At 42.4% G+C, this 21604-nt stretch overlaps 1 protein-coding gene across 1 annotated transcript in view; it reads left to right on the top strand.

Annotated features, from left to right (window-relative positions):
* PTPRT (protein tyrosine phosphatase receptor type T) overlaps positions 1-21604 on the top strand; it is a 556684-nt gene that overhangs the window by 161677 nt on the left and 373403 nt on the right. The window lies entirely within an intron of this gene.

Raw genomic sequence — 21604 nt, 5'->3', positions numbered from 1 at the left:
CATCTAATTGCCCAGAAAAATTATATTAAACCCAATTATTTTTTTCTCCTAAAGAGTTTCATTGGTACATGCATAAAGAAGACTCTGGGGTCCAATTTTCTCCATCATTTTCTCTTAGTGACCTGGTCTGAATGAAAAGGATCTGATCAATGTAATAAGGTCGGGAATGTATTGTATGCTGGAAAACTTAAAAGCTGTGTTTAGAATACAGTAATTGTCCATTTTTACTGGAACGCATTGAAAAACAACATTCATCATGTGAAAATAGCATGGAAAAAGTCACCTCTTGGTGTCTTAACTGCATGGGCTGAATTGGACAACACATTTACTTTGGTTGCTTTCCCAGATGGTTGATTTCCAGGTATTATCTGCCAGTGCTTCCCAAACTCCTACAAGGGAGTACTGTAAGTATCTATGGAGGAGGGGCTATGGCAGCAATACAATCCCCAGGATTGCACTACTGCCAGTGATGGGAAGGTTTTTGAACTTACCTGCAACCAACTCCAGAGTCCTGGGGAGGTCCGTGGGGTCTGGGGAGCCATCTGCAGGACTCCCCATGCCTCCGTAAATGTTAAAAAAAAGAAAGAAAAAATGGACACTTCCAGTTTTTGACATTAAACTGGAAGTGCCCATCTTTTTTATTTTTTACACTTACAGGAGCCCTGTGGATGGCTCCTCATATTTCCTGAATCCCCCCAGGACTCTGGAGCGGGCTGGAGGTAAGTTTAAAAGAAAGAATCACACACACTTCAGTCTACTCATGGATTACTGAAATTCTTCATGCAGGAATGCCAGCACATTATGCATATTCCATAGACAGTCACACTGTGTGGCAATCAGTGCTGCGGTGTGAACTCATTAGTAGAGGTGGGTTTTATTAGTGATAACGAAATAAAAACACATAACACTTCTGCACGACATAACACTTTCTGCACTTCTAACTTTGGAAGACACTGAAATCCACGAAAAAATAAAACAATTTTCATCCATCTCTACTCAGTAGTAGTTTTTATTAGCTTCATTTCCTGTATTGTCACCTTATACCTTCACATTCCTGCTGCTGGTCAAGGTACTCTGTACATTACAGACATGACATTTAGTGGATTAAAAGAAAATTGTAAGGGAAAAATCTTGGAGTCATCAGGAACAGATTGGGAAAATTTATTACAACAAAAGTTGGAATATTTGCTTGATATAAGTCGACAACAAGTGATCCAAACTTTACAAATTCATGGAAATCTTAAGCCAACAGATAAATAAGCTTAATGAAATGGAAGTTAAAACTACAACAACGAAGAATAATGATCAACAATGTGAAAGACAATTCTAATGGAGATACAGAGAGATGGAGCAGACTGGAAGATAAGAACCCAAAAGTTATTGGACCAGAATGGAGAAGAGACATGTCAACTAATAAGCGTAGCTGACCAAGAGATTGACCAAGAGAAGGAGATGACTTGCCAGGATTTGGATTTATTGGCAGGAGTAAGAAGACTAAGAAGAGGATGTATATCAAAGCACAAATTTTTAAGAGACATTCTTGTGAAGTTTATCAGGAAAAAAAGATGGAAAAGAGAGGGGGGGAAGTTTAGAGATGATATGCTGTTAATAATGATATAAATACTGTTAATAATAATAATGCAAGATTTGAATTGCTATTCAAGATAATGATATGATTTGGTAGTTGTGTAGTATTTGATTTGAGAGAAAAAAAGATATATCTAGGTAATTTATAGGTTAATTTTGATGAATTAGATTTAAATTTGTTTGATATTCTTTTGGAATTTATAGATGGGGAAATGATATGAAGGTAGAAAGTAAAGTTTAGAAAGTAATGGATATGTAATAACCCCTGCTAATTGGGTAAGAGGCACTTTTTCAAGTGGGTGCTCCTTTTTTTAGCAAGGGGAGAGTAACTGGCCCACCTCACCCCAGCACTGTCTGTTCTAGTGGCTGTCTGCTGGTATTCATTTGCATCTTTTTAGATTGTGAGCCCTTTTGGGACAGGGAGCCATTTAGTTATTTGATTTTTCTCTGTAAATCGCTTTGTGAACTTTTAGTTGAAAAGCGGTATATAAATACTGTTAATAATAATAATAATAATAATAATAATAATAATAATATACGAGTGATTTGGTAGTTTTGTTTATAATTAGATTTATGATAAGCATTTAGTAGTAAATTTGTATTAGAAAGTTGTATTAATAAAAGAGTATAATTTTATTGAAAGAAGGAATATAAAGAATGATGGGAAAAGAAGGGGAGAGATAATTATTATGATGGAAATGATGTATAGAGAATATGAAATAGGGTTTTTAGAGATGAATATGTATTCTTTGTATTTTGCTTTTTTCTTTTTATAACGGTTTTTTCTTTTTGATTATATTAAGAGATATGAAATTATTCGTAGGATGAATTATTGATTAATTTGTATCAATAATTGGTTGGTTAATTGTATTGTATTGGTTAATGCCAATAAAGGTTCTCAAAATCGAATTTGTATATGGTATCCTGCAACCTCAATGTTCGTATTTATGTGTTTTTGTTTGTGTGTGTGTTTATGTGTTTATGGAAAAGTAAAAAAAGAAAAAAAAAGAAAAATAACTGTGCCATTGGGTCTTTTGAAAGTAATAAATGAATCAGGTTTATCATGTGTTCTATCGTCACAAGCATCATGGACAGATTTATGGAGGAAAAGTAAATTCCAGGTGACCAGTAGTGATGAATGTATGCAACCTCTGGTAGCTCATTTCTGAATGCCAGATGCAAGGGAGTGTCAACAGGATATCTTGTGTGCTCTCAGAGGAAGCTGGTGGGCCACTGTGAGATGCAGGAAACTGGACTAGATGGGCCCTTGGCCTGATCCAGCAAGGCTGTTCTTATATTCTTATGTGGGGGCAAGGGAAGTGGAGACACTTCAGCAGTCAGGGAGGCAGATCTCTGCAGTCCCTCTCAGCCTGATCAATAGCTATGCCCTCTTCTATGAGTTAGGGAATCCTATGATTATTTTGGTATTGTTATATATTTTACCCACTTTTGGATTTGATCACTAGGAGGTGCTTTCGGTAGAGCTGTCCCTAAAGACTGTTTTGGATGCTTCATCTCATTCAGAATGTGCCTGGCTGATTTTTGACTGGAATACATCACAGAGAAGATACTGCACTGGTATTAATGAGACTCCATGATTACTAATTTGTTTCTGGGCATGAATAGGTGCTGTTTTGGCTCAGCCGAAATCAGGGTACAGCATTACTTCTATGTGAGTTCCACACACACAAACACATCACAACATACTGATTTCTTGAAGAATGTAGACGTTCATATACAATATTATCTTTCATCTGTGCATTTACACAAGCTGCATTCAGCAACAGACTAAAAACCCAATCCTATAGTGTGCGCCGTGCCTCTGTGGCGCCAGCCACAGTTGCAAACGTGCCGTAAGGAACATTTGTGGGGCTTACTGCCGGGCTCCCACCAGAGGTGGCTCAGCTGCAGCCAGCACTGAGCCACCGGGCTGCGGAACGGGGAATGGAGGCGTTCCCGGGGGCGTGGGGGAGGCGTGGTTGGGAGCGTTCCTGGGGCGGGAGAGAAGTGGGTCCGCGGAGCCAAGCTCCGCAAGATCCAGGGCACTCAGGTAGTGTTGCTCGCCCTACACGAGTGCCTTTACTTTAGCGGTGACCAAACAGTCGCCGCTAAAGTGAGTAGTCCCATTGCGGGACTGCTTCCCTTGCTTTGGGGAAGGGGACAAATGTCCCCTTCTCCCAAGGAGCCTCCCGCGGTAGCATGGGTGGCTCTGGATCCAGCAGGAGCCCTTTGTGGAGCCGCTGGGTCCCGCAGCTCCGGGCAGCTCAGGATTGGGCTGTAACAGAGCTGTCCCTCTGAAATTTACAGTCTGTAATGTGTGTACAGAAGATCTATTGCAGACATGAAAGCTTGTTTGTACATGCAAAGTAGGGTTATACTATTTATTAATTCATTCTTCCCATGCATGTCTTCCTTTCTCATGTGTAGTGGCAATTTTTAACTCAGATTTAATGTATTAATGATTTTAGAACAGTGGTGTCAAACTCAATTCATACTGCAGGCCAAATAGCATTCACGGCACCTGCTGAAGGCTGGAAGTGATGTCATTTAGCAGGAAGTGATAACATTAAACGGGTGATGACCATAAATAAGCAATTGTTTAATCACTTAGGAACTCATTGGCTGCAAATGACAGAATGCAAATATTGATGTCTTAAACATATTTTCAAGATATGGGAGACCCCAGTTATCATGCAGGCCACCCTTTCAGCAGTGCCTTTCTGCTGAGGCATCACAGCAGCTCAGAAGTGCTCTGCAGAGGGGCGTCTTGGCAGAAGCAATGCTGGTGAAAGTGCAGCCTGCATAATTGAGTTCTCCCAGCACCACCCTTTCAGCAGTGCTGCTTCTGCCAAGGCATCACTTAACTGCTCAGTAGTTGATAGCAGCTGAAGGTGGTGCTGGTAGAATCCGATTATTACATGGGCCAGATAAAGAGCTTTGGTGGGCCATATCCGGCCCAGGGACTTCATGTTTGACACCCCTGGTTTAGAATTTCTACAGCACATAGTGAATGATTTATAGGGCACAATCCTAACCAATGTTCCAGCATTGGCATAGCACTGCCAGTGGGGCATGTGCTGCATCCTGCAGTTGGAGGGGCCAGTCATTGAGGTCTCCTCAAGGTAGGGCAAGAAAGCGCAACCTCAGAGTTGCATTGCCGTTATGTCAATGCGGGAAAGTTGGTTAGGATTGCGGCCATAGTCTGGAAACATGGATATCTACTCTTTGCTGCAAGTCCCAAAACCAAGTCTGAAGAACAAACAAAACTTTATTTATTCACTCTGAGGTAAAACTTTATTTATTTACTCTGAGGTAAATTTTATGCCACAGACTGCTGGATATAAAAATGTCCCACTGTCAGATTTGTTTAGTACTGTGTGTTTTGTGGGTTAAAGTGTAACAAATTCCAGTTTTTCTGAATGGACTGCAATGACCTTAACCATTTTGGGACATACTTCTTGGCCCCTAGACAGAGATTTCAAGCATCTGTACTAATCTGGGTGACTTGGCCTACAAGTGTCTGCTAGATGGTGTGGATGTACCTGAACTAAGATACCCCTATTTTGAAAGAGAGGAGGTGTTCAGAGTCCCTTTTTCATTCTTTTCAAGTTCTCTGGGTATCCTGAGCTATATGTATGCCAAGCTCTGTAGACCTGGATCTTGGTATGTTCCGTCAGCTTCTTGTTGGACCAGACTCTCTTTGTGAGTCTGGAAAACGTGGTAGCTGCTTTACCGATGCGCTTGTTTAGCTCGGTATCGAGAGAATGAGTTTCAGAGATCGTTGAGCCAAGGTACACAAAGTCATGGACAACCTCCAGTTCATGCTCAGAGATTGTAATGCAGGGAGGTGAGTCCACATCCTGAACCATGACCTGTGTTTTCTTCAGGCTGATTGTCAGTCCAAAATCTTGGCAGGCCTTGCTAAAACGATCCATGAGCTGCTGGAGATCTTTGGCAGAGTGGGTAGTGACAGCTGCATCGTTGGCAAAGAGGAAGTCACGCAGACATTTCAGCTGGACTTTGGATTTTGCTCTCAGTCTGGAGAGGTTGAAGAGCTTTCCGTCTGATCTGGTCCGGAGATAGATGCCTTCTGTTGCAGTTCCAAAGGCCTGCTTCAGCAGGACAGCGAAGAAAATCCCAAACAAGGTTGGTGCAAGAACACAGCCCTGCTTCACTCCGCTTCGGATGTCAAAAGGGTCTGATGTGGAGCCATCGAAGACAACAGTGCCCTTCATGTCCTTGTGGAAAGATCTGATGATGCTGAGGAGCCTGGGTGGACATCCAATCTTGGGGAGAATCTTGAAGAGGCCGTCTCTGCTGACCAGGTCGAAAGCCTTTGTGAGATCTATGAAGGCTATAAAGAGTGGCTGTCGTTGTTCCCTGCATTTCTCCTGCAGTTGTCTAAGGGAGAATACCATATCAGTGGTGGACCACTTTCGTCCTGAGCTTGCGTCCTGAGTACACTTCTGTACTGCAGCGAGTCATGGACTCTTCGCTCACAACAGGAGAGGAAATTGAGCGCTTTCCACATGCGCTGCCTCCGATGCATCCTCGGCATCCCCTGGCAGGACAAAGTTCCAAACAACACAGTCCTGGAACGTGCTGGAATCCCTAGCATGTATTCACTGCTGAAACAGAGACGCCTGCGTTGGCTTGGTCATGTTGTGAGAATGGATGATGGCCGGATCCCAAAGGATCTCCTCTATGGAGAACTCGTGCAAGGAAAGCGCCCTACAGGTAGACCACAGCTGCGATACAAGGACATCTGCAAGAGGGATCTGAAGGCCTTAGGGATGGACCTCAACAAGTGGGAAACCCTGGCCTCTGAGCGGCCCGCTTGGAGGCAGGCTGTGCAGCATGGCCTTTCCCAGTTTGAAGAGACACTTTGCCAACAGTCTGAGGCTAAGAGGCAAAGAAGGAAGGCCCATAGCCAGGGAGACAGACCAGGGACAGACTGCACTTGCTCCCGGTGTGGAAGGGATTGTCACTCCCGGATTGGCCTTTTCAGCCACACTAGACGCTGTGCCAGAACCACCTTTCAGAGCGCGATACCATAGTCTTTCGAGACTGAAGGTTGCCAATACAAATAAATGTATGCCAAATTTCAACATTTTCAATAGTTCGGAAATACTTTAATTGTGGGGTAGCATTTGATACGCTGTGAGGGAAAGATGTTCATTTTGATATTTTGGTTGTGATCATTGTGGCTTGGACTATATGAGTGCCTAAATTTCAAGACTCTGTCTCACAGGCAGGCACATTGAAAACACTGGAAATGAGGGAAGTGGGGGGGGGATGCCCAAGAATATATAAAATAAAAAGTGCTTCATATTTCTTACCACATTTATATCTCAACAGCTATCCTATGAGAAACCTTAAGCAGACATAGTATGCTTAGTATGCTCTCAAGGGCAGAATCCTGCCCACTTCAACATACTCCTCAAGATACAAGTAAATGATTGGTTCATTAATCACGAATTAGAATAGGGATTTTAATGCTAAATTTTAATTAGTAAAATCTAACAAATTATGAATAAGACCTTCTATTTGCAGCAGGAAAGATGAGCTGAGCAGCACATATAACACATGCTGCATGTAAATTTTTTTTCGAATGAAATTAAAGACTCATTTTGAAATCTATGTGTTGGATTTTTGCCAGGATACCTGACTGAATATTCAGTTTAACATAACTAACTTCAATACTGGCTTGGACTCTTTGTCAGTGTAGTCACAATGTACTTGGCAAGACTGTCAAGTAATTTAATCTTGTGTTTAGTTTGTCTGAAATGCCTCCTTTGTAGAAGTGGGTGGGTGTGGGGGGGCTTGGTGGTAGAGAGAGTTAAGACAGTAGACCAAGCAGACCAAGCAGTTGATATTTTTCTTAGCAGAGTCATTTCAGAAACAAAGTGGGCAGGGCTTTCATAGCCACCATAACCCCATCAAATATTTTCAAATGGTTGTGCTTCAGAGGCTGCAGGCCTGTTCAGTTTGGGCAAATTGGAGTCGTCAGAGAAAGTGCTCTGAAAAATGCCTCTTTGAGGTCAGGGCTAAAAGGGCTCACTCTGAGGTGTTTTCTAAATCACACTGGCAGTTGAAATAATGGAATGCTTTAGTTAGTTGTGCTTTATTTTTTGTATTTTCAAATTTGACTTCCTTGGGGGAATTTCCAGTTGGTGGTTAAAAAGTACAAGTCCAGTCAGGTTAATGCATCCTGCTGCATTCTCTCTTTCATTTGATGAATCAGAAAAAGAGAAGGTCTTTTCGTATTTTGTAGAGCTAACTGACCAATATTTGGCCGAACAATTTATTTGGCAGTCACAAATAACTGATGCCAAATTATCACACTGATGCAGACATAACCATGGTTAAACAAAATTGTGGTCCAGCTTCAGAAAGTGTGCTCCCTTCCTTCTTAAAGCAAATACCCTCCCTTAGGCAATTGAAATTTATCAACTTGTCCCACAACCTATGTAGTGCTCTGATTGGGAAATTTCCAACTGGAAATTCAAACCAGCATCAGCCCCATCTCTAACATGCAATATTAACAACAAACTGCATTTGAAGGATCATAGTAAACTACTCTTTCTCAGTCATAATACCTCCCTAAAACCTCCAATAGGTTTTGGAGGTTTGAAGCTAATGGACTGTGAACTTGGCAGGCAATTATTTAGAATACTTTCCCCCAGGAAGCAGCAGTGGCACATGCGCGCGCGCACGCACGCACGCACGCACGCACGCACACACACACACACACACACACACACATTTTTACACATAAAAGAAGACCTAAATTAGAGCACCTGTTTTTTCTGCTAACTTAAGGCCCAATCCTAAAGAGTGTATGCTGGTGTGTGTTGTTGCAAACATGCCATAAAGCATGTTTGCAGGCCTTAGCGCCAGTGAAGCACTACTCAGCCATCGCACGGACTGCCAGACAGTAGAGAGGTAGGTGGGGGCGTGGGAGGAGGCAGTGAGTAGGCGATTCGGTGTGGGGGGAGGCAAAGGGAGGGTGGAGAGGAAGCATGCCGGTACGAGAGAGCGGGACGGAAGGGAGGCAGGACCGGTGGAGCAACTCTAGTCTCTCCCTCTTTATCTGCTAATCTGTCAGCACTAATCTTATCTGCAGTTAACACTTAACAAATTTATCTTTAACCATGATCTGAAACATGATTCAAACAAGGTTTCAGTTCTATAACTGTGGGAATTACCAGTTACTTTAAACCACAGTTAATATGAGAAGAGCCTTTATTCTAGGTAGGAAAGGGAATTTGTACCTCAAGGCTGGTTTTCATGTACTTATGTTTATTAAGGAACTGACAGAGCCTCTGAGAGGAATTTTATCAGGGAGTACAAAGTTTCTTTTGGGCCCCAAGGGGGAGGGGTGAAACAGGCGCGGGTTGTGACAGGGATTGGCAGAATAAGGGCAGGGATGGGCAAAACAGGGTGGGGGAGGGTGGCAACAGCCAGAAAAGCCTCTGAAGCCCAGGTCTACTGGGCTTCCCAGTGCAGAGCCCAGGTCTACCTGCCCATGTGGCATCTGCAGCTAGATATGGTAATACGGAAAGCCAAACACACTCTTCCCTAAAATCTTTTAAATATAGAAAATCAATGTGGAAAATGAGCATCATCGTATTTAGGCTCAAGCTAGAATGGAAAGTGTCCTGTGTGGATCAAAACCTGCTTCTGCAGCAGCTGTAGTCCCACAGCAGTGTCCCTGAGCTCCTATGCACTCCTTCATTTTAAGCGGATCCACTAGCCAAAGAGCTACTCTAGCAGGCCAGTTTCCTCCCAGATTTGACATGGTGGTGAGGAATCATGTATGCATTCCTCAGTCCAGTGCAGATGGCTTATAACAGCTGTCACTCCACAGCCAGCATCCTACAAGGTAGCAAGTTTGGTAAGAATGCAAAATAAAAGGTTCCAGGAAATTTCTGGGCCCCCTCTTTTGGTTCCTGCTCCCTCTTTTTGAACTGGGATCCTGGTACAAATTATGCCCTTTACCCCTGTCTCGTGAGCCCTGGGAATTAACATTACCCTGTGTGCAGTGTCTTTATGGGTGAGTTGAAAAATAAATGTAATTTTAAGTATTCCTCACACACATTACGGTTCTTGAATTTATGACCATAATGATTTTCTGTATACTGTACTAACTTGCTTCTTTCTATTAAAATCTATGCCAAGCACATTAAGTGCACTATCATTTGAGAATTGGAAACTCTGACTCTGTATTGATCTGTTCAACAAAAAAGATGAGAAAACAATCAACACACTATCTTCAAGTAGTGTGTTAATATTGTGCTGTAAAAATGCTTTAAATGAATTTCAAAGGAGTAAAAAAAGTAATTTGTATAAGTACATTCTGCTGAATAGGAACAGATTATAAAATGATACTTTGTCTTTTAGAACAGCATGGTGCAGATCTAAGCATGCATATTTGAAATGAGTTCCACCAAATGTCATATATTCCCTCACCACCCTTAAGTGCAATTAGTTGCAACAGACACTGGCATGGGGGTGGGGGTAGAACAAGAGATCATATTACAATAAAAGTGTATGGGACTGAGGCACTTGTCCCTTCTTCAGCTCATTTATTGAAATACTTCACATTGTAAAGTGGTTCTCAAACTTCTGGTGTCAGGACTCTAGTCTTTTGTCGAGACTCTAGACTTTTAGTGTCTGGCATTGGAAGGGGGGACTTTTTAGAATGAGAATCTGTCAGGACCCACTGAAAGTGATGTCATGACTGGAAGTGACATCATCTAGCAGGAATTTTTTTTTTTTTTTAACTATCCTAGGCTGTAATCCTACCCATACTTACCCAGGAGTGTCCCAATGACTGTCACTGTTAAAAGCATATACATAATAGTCTGTTAAAAGTACAGATCTGTAACATTTCCCAAAAGCAGTCTTCACATCTTGTCTTCCCTGCTACCACACATCCCCCCCACCCACCCAGTGTCCTTGTAAGTGGAGAGGACTTCTCCTGTCACTCACACACAACACAAATAAGCTCACACACAACTTATTGTCTGCTTAGCAGCATGTGCTCTTACACATACCCCTTTGGCTTCCATTGCCATTGAGGCAACTGAGGAGCCACCTGCATGCTTGTGAGAGAAAGAGAGCAGTAGCAGCAGTGACACCCCTATACTGTTTTGTCCCATTAGACTAGATGGTGCTGTCCTATGGCATTTTGCTACCCAAAGGAAGCACCAAATGGTGTCCCCTCCATTGTCTCCCTTTTCTCTTTTTACTGTTTTTTTTTATCACATGACCTGTCTTCCTTCCTAGGAAGGCAAGAAGAGAAGCAGTGAAGTGCCATTTCACCTTCTGTCTTTTGCAGACCACCCATAAGGGATGGATGGGCTGCCTTGCCATCCCTCAGCAGTGGACCTCAGGCAACTGTCTGAACTTGTTTGCTTCATTCAACTTCATGTTAGGGTTGATCATAAGAGGCCTGCTCTTTCAAGCCAAAGACCCATTCAATCCAGCTTCCTGTATCTCACAGTGGCCCACCAAATTCCTTAGAGAGCCCACAAGATGTGTGTATCTTGTTGCTATTCTCTTGCACCTTGCATTCAGGGGTAGCTTAGTTTTAAAACCAGGAGGTTGAGTATACCCATCAGACTTTTTCTCCATAAAAAAGTGGGCAGTCAGCTTTCAAAGGCATTTAGGCCAAGCGCCATCACCACATCCTGTGGTAAGGAGTTCCACATATTAATGACATGCTGGATAAAGAAAAATTTTCTTTGTCTATTCTAACTCTCCCAACACTCAGTTTTAGTGGATGTCCCCTGGTTCTGGTGTTGGTAAAAGAGAATTACATCCCTCTATCCACTCTGTCAATCCCATGCATAATTTTTTATGTCTCATTCATATCCCCCCTCGGGTGCCTTTTTTTTAGAATGAAGAGCCCCAAACACAGTAGCCTTTCTTAGGGCATCTCCCTCATAAGGGAGATACCCCAGCCCAGTAATACTTTTGGTTGCTCTCTTTTACAACTTTTCTAAGTTGACTCTGACCCAGACCACATCTTTGGCTGTTTTGAAAGCTTGCTCGACTAGTTCCTGCATGAGTAATTAGCCTTAGACATCTGTGTTCATTTTGGACTTTTATAGATCAGGGTAGACTCCATGCTATTTGCTTTTAAATTGTGGGAGCCACCCTATAGACCAGGGGTCTCCAAACCTTTTGGCCAGAGGGCCACATCAAATATCTTGCTTGGTTTGGAGGGCTGGGAAAAAAAATTAAATAAATTAGAGATGGAATTTAGATGAGTGAACAAATGAATGAATGGGCTCATTCATTCAAACTCTCTGGCCCTCAGAACACCCTCCAGAGACAGAGCACAGTTCTGGTCATGTGCAGTTGAGTGGGCCAGAGGCTTTCAGGGAACAAGAGGTTGGCCGTGGGCTGGAAAGAGGCTTGCTGTGGGCCGTATCTGGCCCCCTGGGCCGGGGTTTGGAGACCCCTGCTATAGACCATCAGAATATATGTAATATATAAATAAGAGGAAACAAATGTGCCTGGGAATGTGGCATTGCCTGAACAGCTACTTTTTGTTGTTATGCACAGATCTCAGGGAATGGTGGAGTTTTGTCTGTCTTTCCCCACTTGTTTGTGTCTGGCAGCTATGAGTAAGTAGGGGGTAAAGGAAGGCTAATTTTACCTGTTGCCCTACTTAAATATAAAATCTGCCTTAGGCTTTCAGCTGCCTGCATAGCAGTTTGCTATGGATTAAGCTGACTAATCAGTCCAGGCAAATGCATCTAAAGAGCTCTTGCTATGAATACCTGCAGTCCCTTGCCATCTCAGCAGCTTACAGGCTGGCATTCTTTTCTTCTTCATGCAGGAATGTGCTGCACAGTGAAAACTGTATAAATTGCCTCTATAGGTGACCCTTTAAAACCTTACTGCCTTAATTGTTTCCCTACTTGTAAACATGTAACACAGCAACTGATGAAGCTGCCTGAACTGAAATTGACCCAAAATAACATGTTTCACAGCTTGCATGATTTCCCCCCTCCCCCCCCCATGCTTTCCTCTTTCTGTACTATATAGTGGTCTTTGAGTGTAAATAGCCAGTACCTGGGGGAGATTAGCAGCTTGCTCATGCAGAAAGCTGAAATGGATTTAATAGCAAATGATAGACAAGCCAGAGGACGCAGAGTTAAGAATATGAGCCACAACGAAAGCTAGGCCAAACTACTTAGTAGCGCAAAAACCCTTCCTTCTGCAAGGAAACCAGTGCCATTTGGGATTATATTAATCCACTCCACACTAAGCTTGGCAGCTTTACTGAGTGTCACTTATGTATTCCTGCAACTAGGTTAGCCAGCTATCATGATTCAACAAAATCCTTAGAAGGTGTCTTATAATGTGTACACTGGCACAGACTGCAGTTGATTGTAATTTTTTTTAAATGGGACTTTAGGGAGCTTGTCCCTCTAAATCAGTGATTTTCAGCCTTTGTCATCTCATAGCACACTGAGAAAGTGCTAAAATTGTCAAGACACACCCTCAGTTGTTTTTTTTAAACAGTTGACAGAGCACACTGCATTACACATCTCCCAATGGCCCTACTAATATATGACTTTTCTCCAAATTCCCCCAGCACATCTGCAGACCATTCGCAGCACACCAAAGTGTTGTGGCAAAGTGATTGAAAATCACAGCTTTAAATAATTCTTTAAAGAGTAAAGAATTCTGATGACTCATTGATAAAGCAACCTTGCTGAAGCTAACCATCTGGCCAATGCCTTAATTGGAGACCTCCTGGGAATTCTGTGTATGCTGTCTTGAGTTCAGGTGGCATAAATGCAGTAACTAAATACTCCCCAAGTAATCATGTTAGTTGTATTGGCTTATTGTGATTTGAGTTTTCATCTTGGCCTTTTCAATTATAAATATCCTGGCCTGCTTTACTTAGGGCACAATCCTAACCAGGTCTACTCAGAAGTAAGTCCTATTTTGTTCAATGGGGCTTACTCTCAGGAAAGTGTGGTAGGATTGCAGGCTTAGGTACATAGTAAACTGCATTCTGCTAAGTCAGATGATTTGTCCCTCCAGCTCAGTATTGTCTACCTCAGTGGTTCCCAAATTGGTGGGTCATGACCCAGCAGCCAGGGAAGCACTTGTTCCTGACCCTTTAAGGGCAGGGAGGGGGTAAGGCATCATCCTAGTTCCTAGAATTGTGCTGCTGCTGTGGATGAGAAAGGTTTTTTACTTACCTGCAGCCAGTGCTGCAGTCCTGGGAGGTCCCAGAAGTTCAGGGAGCCCTCTACAGGGCTCCCCATGCCTGCAAATGTCTAGAAAAAGACCATGAAAAATATGTCTAGAAAATGTCTAGAAAAAGATGATGTGATGAAACCAGAAGTACCCTTCCCCCCTTTTTTTTAAAGCCTTCTAGACAGGACTGCAGTGCCAGCTGCAGGTAAGTTAAAAAAAAAAAAACATCCCTGGAAGCAGCGCAATCCTGGGAATCATGTTGCTGCTTTCCCCCCTCCCCTGCACACACTTACAGTGGTCCCAACTTCCTTGTAGGAGTTTGTGAAGCCCTGGTCTATCTGACTGAGAGTATCTGTCAAACAGCTTTCCCAGCACCAACTAGGAATACCAGGGAATGAACCTGGGATCTTCTGCATGCAAAGCACATGCTCTACCACTGAATTTCATTCCCTTCCCTATCGTTTTCTCTGGACCTTGATTTTCAGAAATCATTAGGTAAAGCTTTTTGTGGCATGGAGATGGTCATTATTGCCAGCTAACGGCAGCTCAGCAGGTGCAGAGACTGGTTTAAGAAAAGTTGGCAGCCTTAGGTGCTGGAGATAGAAAGCCTTTAGAAAGGAATATAAACTCATACAATACTGCAGTTTTTTCTTCTTACACTGTGTATGCTTGGAAAGAGATTAAGGGCCCAATCATATCAAACTTTCCAGCACTGATGCAGCCAAAATGCAGCCTCAAGGTAAGAGAAGTATTGTTTTACCTTGAGGAGGACTCTGTGACAACCCCCCTGGATGTATTCCATACCATATTGGCACAGCTACATTGGCACTGGAAAGTTGGTTAGGAGTTGGGCATTAGGTTTCTCTATACGTGATAGAATTTCCTTGTTCTGTAGTTTTTTTTCTGTTTTTTCCTCTTCAGCCGTGTACTTGGAGGGGGGCAATGGGGACAAATGCTCCAGGTACAAGACTTGGGGGTGGCCTGCTCACTGATTTTTTTCCCCTGTGGTCTAGAACCTTGCCAACAGTGCTTGCGTTCCCGCAGCCAGTGCTTCTGCAGCCTCTGTTGGTACTGTTCCTGATCATGTATGAGGAAGTAAGTGCTGCTTTCAGGAGGCAGGTGGCGCTCGCCTTCTGGGTGCTGCTTCTAGTGGCTTGTAAAAGCTCCAATGGAGCCTTTTGCTTTGCTTAGCAGTGGCACAAAAGGCTCCATTGGAGCCTGGGCCATCCGCTGCCTTCCTTCTCCCTTTTTTTTTCCAAAGGAGGCAGCAGCACAGAAGTAATTCCAGTGACAATGACATCACTTCTGGATGGGGGGGGCGGCAAATGGAGAGCCCTGGTAAGAAAAGTGCCAGAACTGCCACTGGTCACATTTGATATATTTGATGTCTTTATCTCTTAATATCTCTTTTCATTATAAGCCATTATCTTATATTCTAAAGCCATCACTTTCTTCTACACTTCAGAAATTTTAGTTCCTCATTTACTTTAAATCTCTCCAAAGAACCAAAGAGCTTACGGACAGGTTCTACATCTGTTTAATGGTAGAACTGTCCTATTTTCTTTTGACTATAGCAATATATGTGTTTATTCTTTTTAAAAAAAAATTATAATGCATCTTTATCTTTGTTGCCCATTAATTTTTATGTTTTAATTTCAAAACCAATTACCTGATAGTTGCTCAAATTGGAGTTAATTTCTTACATGTAAATTCCAATTTAATTCCTTCAATTCAAAACAAGTTCATCAGTCTTTACCGTAATTACTTCAAAACAAATTAATCAGCTTTTACCATAATTATATTCCTCTAATTCTATCAATTCATTTAACATACTGTATTTTACTAATTAATCCACTTGTTTCACTTCCAGCTTTATTGTGTCTTATAAATTAACACACTTGACTTAATACCATACTTTTGCTTATGTCAATCAACAACCAATTCAGTTCAGAAAAATAAATAATTAGTTAAAGTCCTGCAGGGAAGCCCACCATGTTAGAAAATACATTTTTATTCACCTGGTGACGCAAATACAATGATGGGGCATTGAGTACCCACCACCACCACCACCATGGCATTGCATAATCTGAGTTCAAAGGCTTGCTCTGGAGCCACAACTTTGTGGCATGTTCAAACTTCTACTTTTCAGCCACTTCCCAAGGAAAAGTGCCACCCATTGTTCTGAGACAGACTGGAGACTGCAGGCCCAATGACTTAAGGTGGTGGACTGGATTTGGCCCACAGACTATAGGTTTCTGACCCCTGCTCTATAGCCTCTTGCCTGGCAATGTGCATTAATTGAGCCCATAGCCTTCTTGGATAGTGCAGCAGGCGCAACATCTTGCTTGGGAGGGAATTTCTGGAACCTATCCTCGGACTTCTGAATGCACTTGGGCATGTTCAGACGCCTACACCTTTTAACAGAAAGCTGCAGTGAAAAAGCTGTATAAATGTTCACACCAGCCCCAATAGTAACCCAGTATTTGAGCCTTTGTTAATTATCCTGGCTCCCCACAAGACTTCCTAACAAAAATTAGGCTTCTCAAGGCCATATAAACAGCTGCCCCCATACAGCAGAAGCCCTTCTGCCTGCAGTGGCCTCTCAGAAATGTGCATGTGATTTAAAAAAAAATTGTGGGGGTGTAGTACCTGCTGTGGTGATATGAGCAGTGCGGTTTGGCCCAAAGGGCTGTCCAACATCTAATATGCAGAGTGTGTAAGCAAGGGGGGGGGAATTCCTCTGCTGTCCTGGCACATCACCTGGCATGTGGTGATGGCGACTGGCCTGGACGCCTTTAAAAGGGGATTGGACAAGTTTCTGGAGGAAAAATCCATTACGGGGGTACAAGCCATGATGTGTATGCACAACCTCCTGATTTTAGAAATGGGTTGTGTCAGAATGCCAGATGCAAGGGAGGGCACCAGGATGCAGGTCTGTTGTTATCTGGTGTGCTCCTTGGGGCATTTGGTGGGCCACTGTGAGATACAGGAAGCTGGACTAGATGGGCCTATGGCCTGATCCAGTGGGGCTGTTCTTATGTTCTCACAGGCACCATTCTGGATTGCTGTGCCACCACCTGCTTGTCCTCCCTATTCCCTCCCCTCTCTAATACTTGTATTTTCTGTCTTTTTTTATTATTATTAAGTTTGCCCTGTAACATAGGCTATTTGGCCTCTAATGATATGTCCATGCACCTATCTTCAAGAAGCAACATCTAGGCTTCAGCTGGGTTCCAGGCTGAGTGACATGCCAAACAACCATGCGTGGTGCCTCCAGACTTGGAATTCTGGGCTCAAACAGTGAGCAGCAAAGACTCAGACCCCACCCTCAAGGTCCAGAGCAACAATCAGGTGCTGCCTTTCCCTGCCTTGACTTGTGCAAGACAGGAACAGGCAAACGAGAAACCGCCATCCTAACACAAAGGGGCTGCATTATCCAAAAATAGTCATGACTAGGTTCACTGAAATCAATTAAACAAATTATTAATTTCCATGGGACTTAAGGCCAAGTCCTATCCAAGTTTCCAGCACCAAAGTAGCTGCAATGCAGCCCCAAAGTAAGAAGAAAAATATACCCTTACCTTGAGGAGGTCTCTGTGACTGCCCCTACAATTACAGAACACAGTGCATGCCCCATGGGCACAGCTGCATCAGTGCTGGAAAGTTGGATAGGATTGGGCTCTTAGTCATAACTCACTTTCTTCGGCCATAATGCAGAGTCTTTTCTTTCAGGGTAGCGAAATTTGGAAGGAAGTAAATAATATGGTTTCATAAATGGAAACTACCACTCAGTGTTTTGAATTTTAAGTTCAATGTGTCTATTCAGTGTGTATGGGAGAAAAGGTAATATAATCTTTAAAAATCAGTACAAAATAGTACCAGTCTTTGAATGATCATCTGGAACCTAGTACAGCAGTGGTTCCCAAACTGGTGGGTCATGACCCACCAGAAAACCAGAAGAGGGCCATTCCCTGGTTTTTGTGCGAAAACTGGAAGTCTGCTCTGATTGTCAACTGGAGCTATTTGGAGCAGTGGGGAGGCCCGCAGAGGGGGCTACAAGCCTCCCAGACCTTCTCAGAGGCCAGTGCGACCCCGCTAGGTAAATTTAAAAGCAGCAAATTTAAAAGCACCCTGGCTCCTGGTGCTACAGCGATTGCTGCGGCGTTGTCAGGGCCTCACCACATCCCGTCCCCCTCCAATAATTACCATGGTCCCAATAGGACTTCGGGAACCTTTGTAGGACTTTGGGAATCACTGTACTACAGACATTCAAGTAACCAAAAAATTGGTCTCGAATTTCTTACTTTTTTTACTCATAAAAGATGAATGGTCTGAATAGGCTGGGAACAGTTTGTCAAAATGGGAGGTGAAGACAGCTCTGATGGAAGTGCTGAGCATTTGCCTCTACCTTCCTGACAATCCGCCTACACAACAGCACTGAACTGTTCCTTAACAAGAGCAATGAAGCTGTTACGAGTCATTTTAAGTTTTTTGCACTCAAACAAAAGTTAGCCTTTTTCTCCCACAATCTACTTTGCCCTGGCCATTTTCCAGCATGTTAGCTTTGCCTTGAATATTGGTGATTGAAAATTCAGATACCACAATGATTCAATTCAGAGAAATGTCTGGGAAGACCAGGATGAGCAGCAATGTATTATCCTTTTTTGGAACAATACCCACACCAATCAGAACATGCTTTTATAAATCTCTCAAGTTTCTAAGACAAGCTTGTTTGGTATGGTGGATGATCTGCTGTTTAAAAATAAATGAGAACAAAAAACCATAGAACCTTTGTGCACATAAGTAATTGGGAGAATTGTGATATAATCATTACTTCTGCATATGTGGTCTTGTGCCATTCTGTTCAGCTTAGTAATTTTTCAGTGCATCCTTTTAAAGTGTAGCAGTGAAATCCATGGAAAATTTTCCTTGCTTTTGCACATTTGAGCAAACAGTCTCAGAAGGTGGTTCAGCCTTTCTGCTAGAAGAAATTTATAAATATTGACTTTGTGCTAATACTGGCACTGGGATTGGTCAGACTGCTACTCTCCTTACTCTTTCTTCAAAAGTACAAATAGAGACTCCAAGAGGAGCTTTCTGTTCCAGTTTATGCAAGATTCATAATAAGCTTCACAATTAGAAGAACATGAATTCCATTTAATTCATTTAATTTACGCTGAGAAATGAGATACAATTCCACTAATCCAATGCTATTTTCTCCTTAATCAAAGAATGAAAGCATCCTCCAAAGCTCTGTTGGGATTCATAATAAATCTTTTTAGAGAAAAATAGCAATGAGCGGCTCATGAAATGGAATGGCTTGATAATTCTTTCACAATTCTGTGTCCTTGTAGAGCAAGCCTTTCTTTTGATCCAGAAGGACCTTGAAGGTGGTCCCCCTGCTGAGATGCGAGTTTTGGCTGGTGCCTTTCCAAACAGACACCTGAGAGGGTGTTCAGGGGACATGTCACAATTCTGAGTTATCACAAAAAGAGGAATTTGGGACAAATTAGGAGAGTTCTACTCAGGCGAAACACCTGAAAACATTCTGAGGGAAGTTAAGAGTGCAGAAATGTTTTAGGGGAGTGAGGAGAGAGGAGTGAGGAGAGAGAAGATTGCATTCCACAGGAGTTGAGAATCTGGACACAAATGAAGCAGGGTGCCAGATAGAGAACAGCAAATTGATTGGATCAATCAAGGCCACAGTCAGAGAAGATAATGAACCCAATCCTTATATGATAACCAGCTAGCACACTGAGCAACTTTGAGATCAAATAGTCTTTGAGTCGCCTGAGATACCTGGACAAGGATACGAGTACCCAGTCTTCAGGATGGACTTAGCTGATTGAAAAGCTTATGCCAGCGGTTCTCAAACTGTGGGTTGGGACCCACTAGATGGGTTACAATCCAATTTCAGGTGGGTCCCCATTCATTTCAATGTGTATTTTATTTTGAATATATCAGACTTGGTGCTACTATGGTATGTGACTGCATCTGAGGAAATGTTACAGATCTGTACTTTTAACAGGCTACTATATATATGCTTTTAACAGTGATGGTTAATGGGACTTACTCCTGGGTAAGTGGTGATAGGATTGCAGCCTTTGGGGTGTTTGGGGAATTATTTTTTTTAAAACAGATCAGTAACTACTTAGGAGGGTTCTTTTTTATTTTAAATACATTTTTAAACTTTGTAAACTTTTAATTTACTTTCATATTTGATTTGATTTTGTCATATGGAGAATTAAAAATTTTCCTGCTTGATGATGTCACTTCCAACCATGACATCACTGTCATGTAATGACATCACTTCCGGTGGGTCCCAACAGATTGTCATTCTAAAAAGTGGGTCCTGGTGCTGAACAGTTTGAGAACCACTGGCTTACGCAAACCCAGGTGAATGGTTATATAGGTTTGTCACATATGGGGTACACAGAGGGTCCAATCCTATCCAACTTTCCAGTGCCTGTGCAGCAGTACCAACAGGACATGCACAGCATTCTGCAATGGGGAGGGGGGAGGTGGCAGTCACAGAGGCCTCCTCAAAGTAAGGGAAGGTTTGTTCTCTTACCACAAAGTTGCATTGTGGCTACATCAGTGCTGGAAAATTGGTTAGGAACTGGGCCCTAAGCTAGGCTGTCCTGTTCTTTTCACCCCATGTATATTTTCTGAAAACTCAGATATACCTCATTTGAAATAAGGCACTGACACCTACTTAAGCTATACTCAACCCACTCAAGTTGGGCTCAAGCAACATGTTATGTCAAGAAAACACTGTCACCAATACTTAGCCGGAAATAAGATGCCATGTAGTGCTCGGCTGACTTTTATAGTGATTCAGCCTTTTGCTGAATAGTGTAATAAAAAAAAAATCTGTTCATCTCTAAAATAAAATAGAAGACTTGGAAGTTCAAGGAGATAGCTGGTAACAAAGCTATCATGTTTACAGTGCATGCCACAGAAATGCCTTGTAGGAATTGCCAGTATAAATACTGCAATTCGAAGAATTCTGGCAGCTGATTATTAAACTGTTAAAACAACCAACAAAGCTCAGGGACAATAACTTCAAGTGAATGCTCAGCTGAGAATGTGAAACATTAACAGCAGGTAATAGTCATAAAACCAAGTTAATAAAGCAGTAAGTGAAACAGTACTGGCATTTTTTCCCCGTTGGAACAAATAACCAGGAGCTTCCGAATGTTCCCATTCTTCTCTGGAAAAAGCTCCTTGACATTTCAAAACTAAATAGAAGAAGTCCATCATGTGTTACAGCAGCTTTTAGCCTGTTGTACACCCTGGAGATATTGAGAAGATGCTCAAACAAACGTGACTACATAATGTTTACTGTTCACTCAGTAAAGGAAGCACCACATAAACTTCTTTGACCACTTTAGGGCTTGTAAAGGCAATATGTTTAAGGGAAACAGAAGCATTCTTGTCCTCTTCTTTATGAACTGCACATAGTTTCCCCTCCTGTTTCATCACTAACAATCAGGTCTTTTAGGAATCTTTGATGGACTCATAAGGGTTGAGAAAGCGGCTGTTAAATGCCATAATAAATAAATGTTGTACAAAGCCTCAGGAAGCACGCATCAAAATCTTCCCCTAGAAGTTTAACTGGTGTTGCAATGAGACAAGCATCTTCATTATTGCATACTGTCCCAAGTACCTGTTGGACAGTGCCTATACCATCACTCATGGCAAGACACAATTCTTTGTCTTCCCCCACCTCAAACCTGCAGCACCAGCACAATTGTGATCTAAATGAGTTTTTAAAAATATATTAACA

This window comes from Tiliqua scincoides, chromosome 4 (assembly GCF_035046505.1).
Source record: "Tiliqua scincoides isolate rTilSci1 chromosome 4, rTilSci1.hap2, whole genome shotgun sequence".
In the NCBI taxonomy this organism is placed as follows: Eukaryota; Metazoa; Chordata; class Lepidosauria; order Squamata; family Scincidae; genus Tiliqua; species Tiliqua scincoides.
This window is presented reverse-complemented; position numbering and strand designations above follow the sequence as displayed.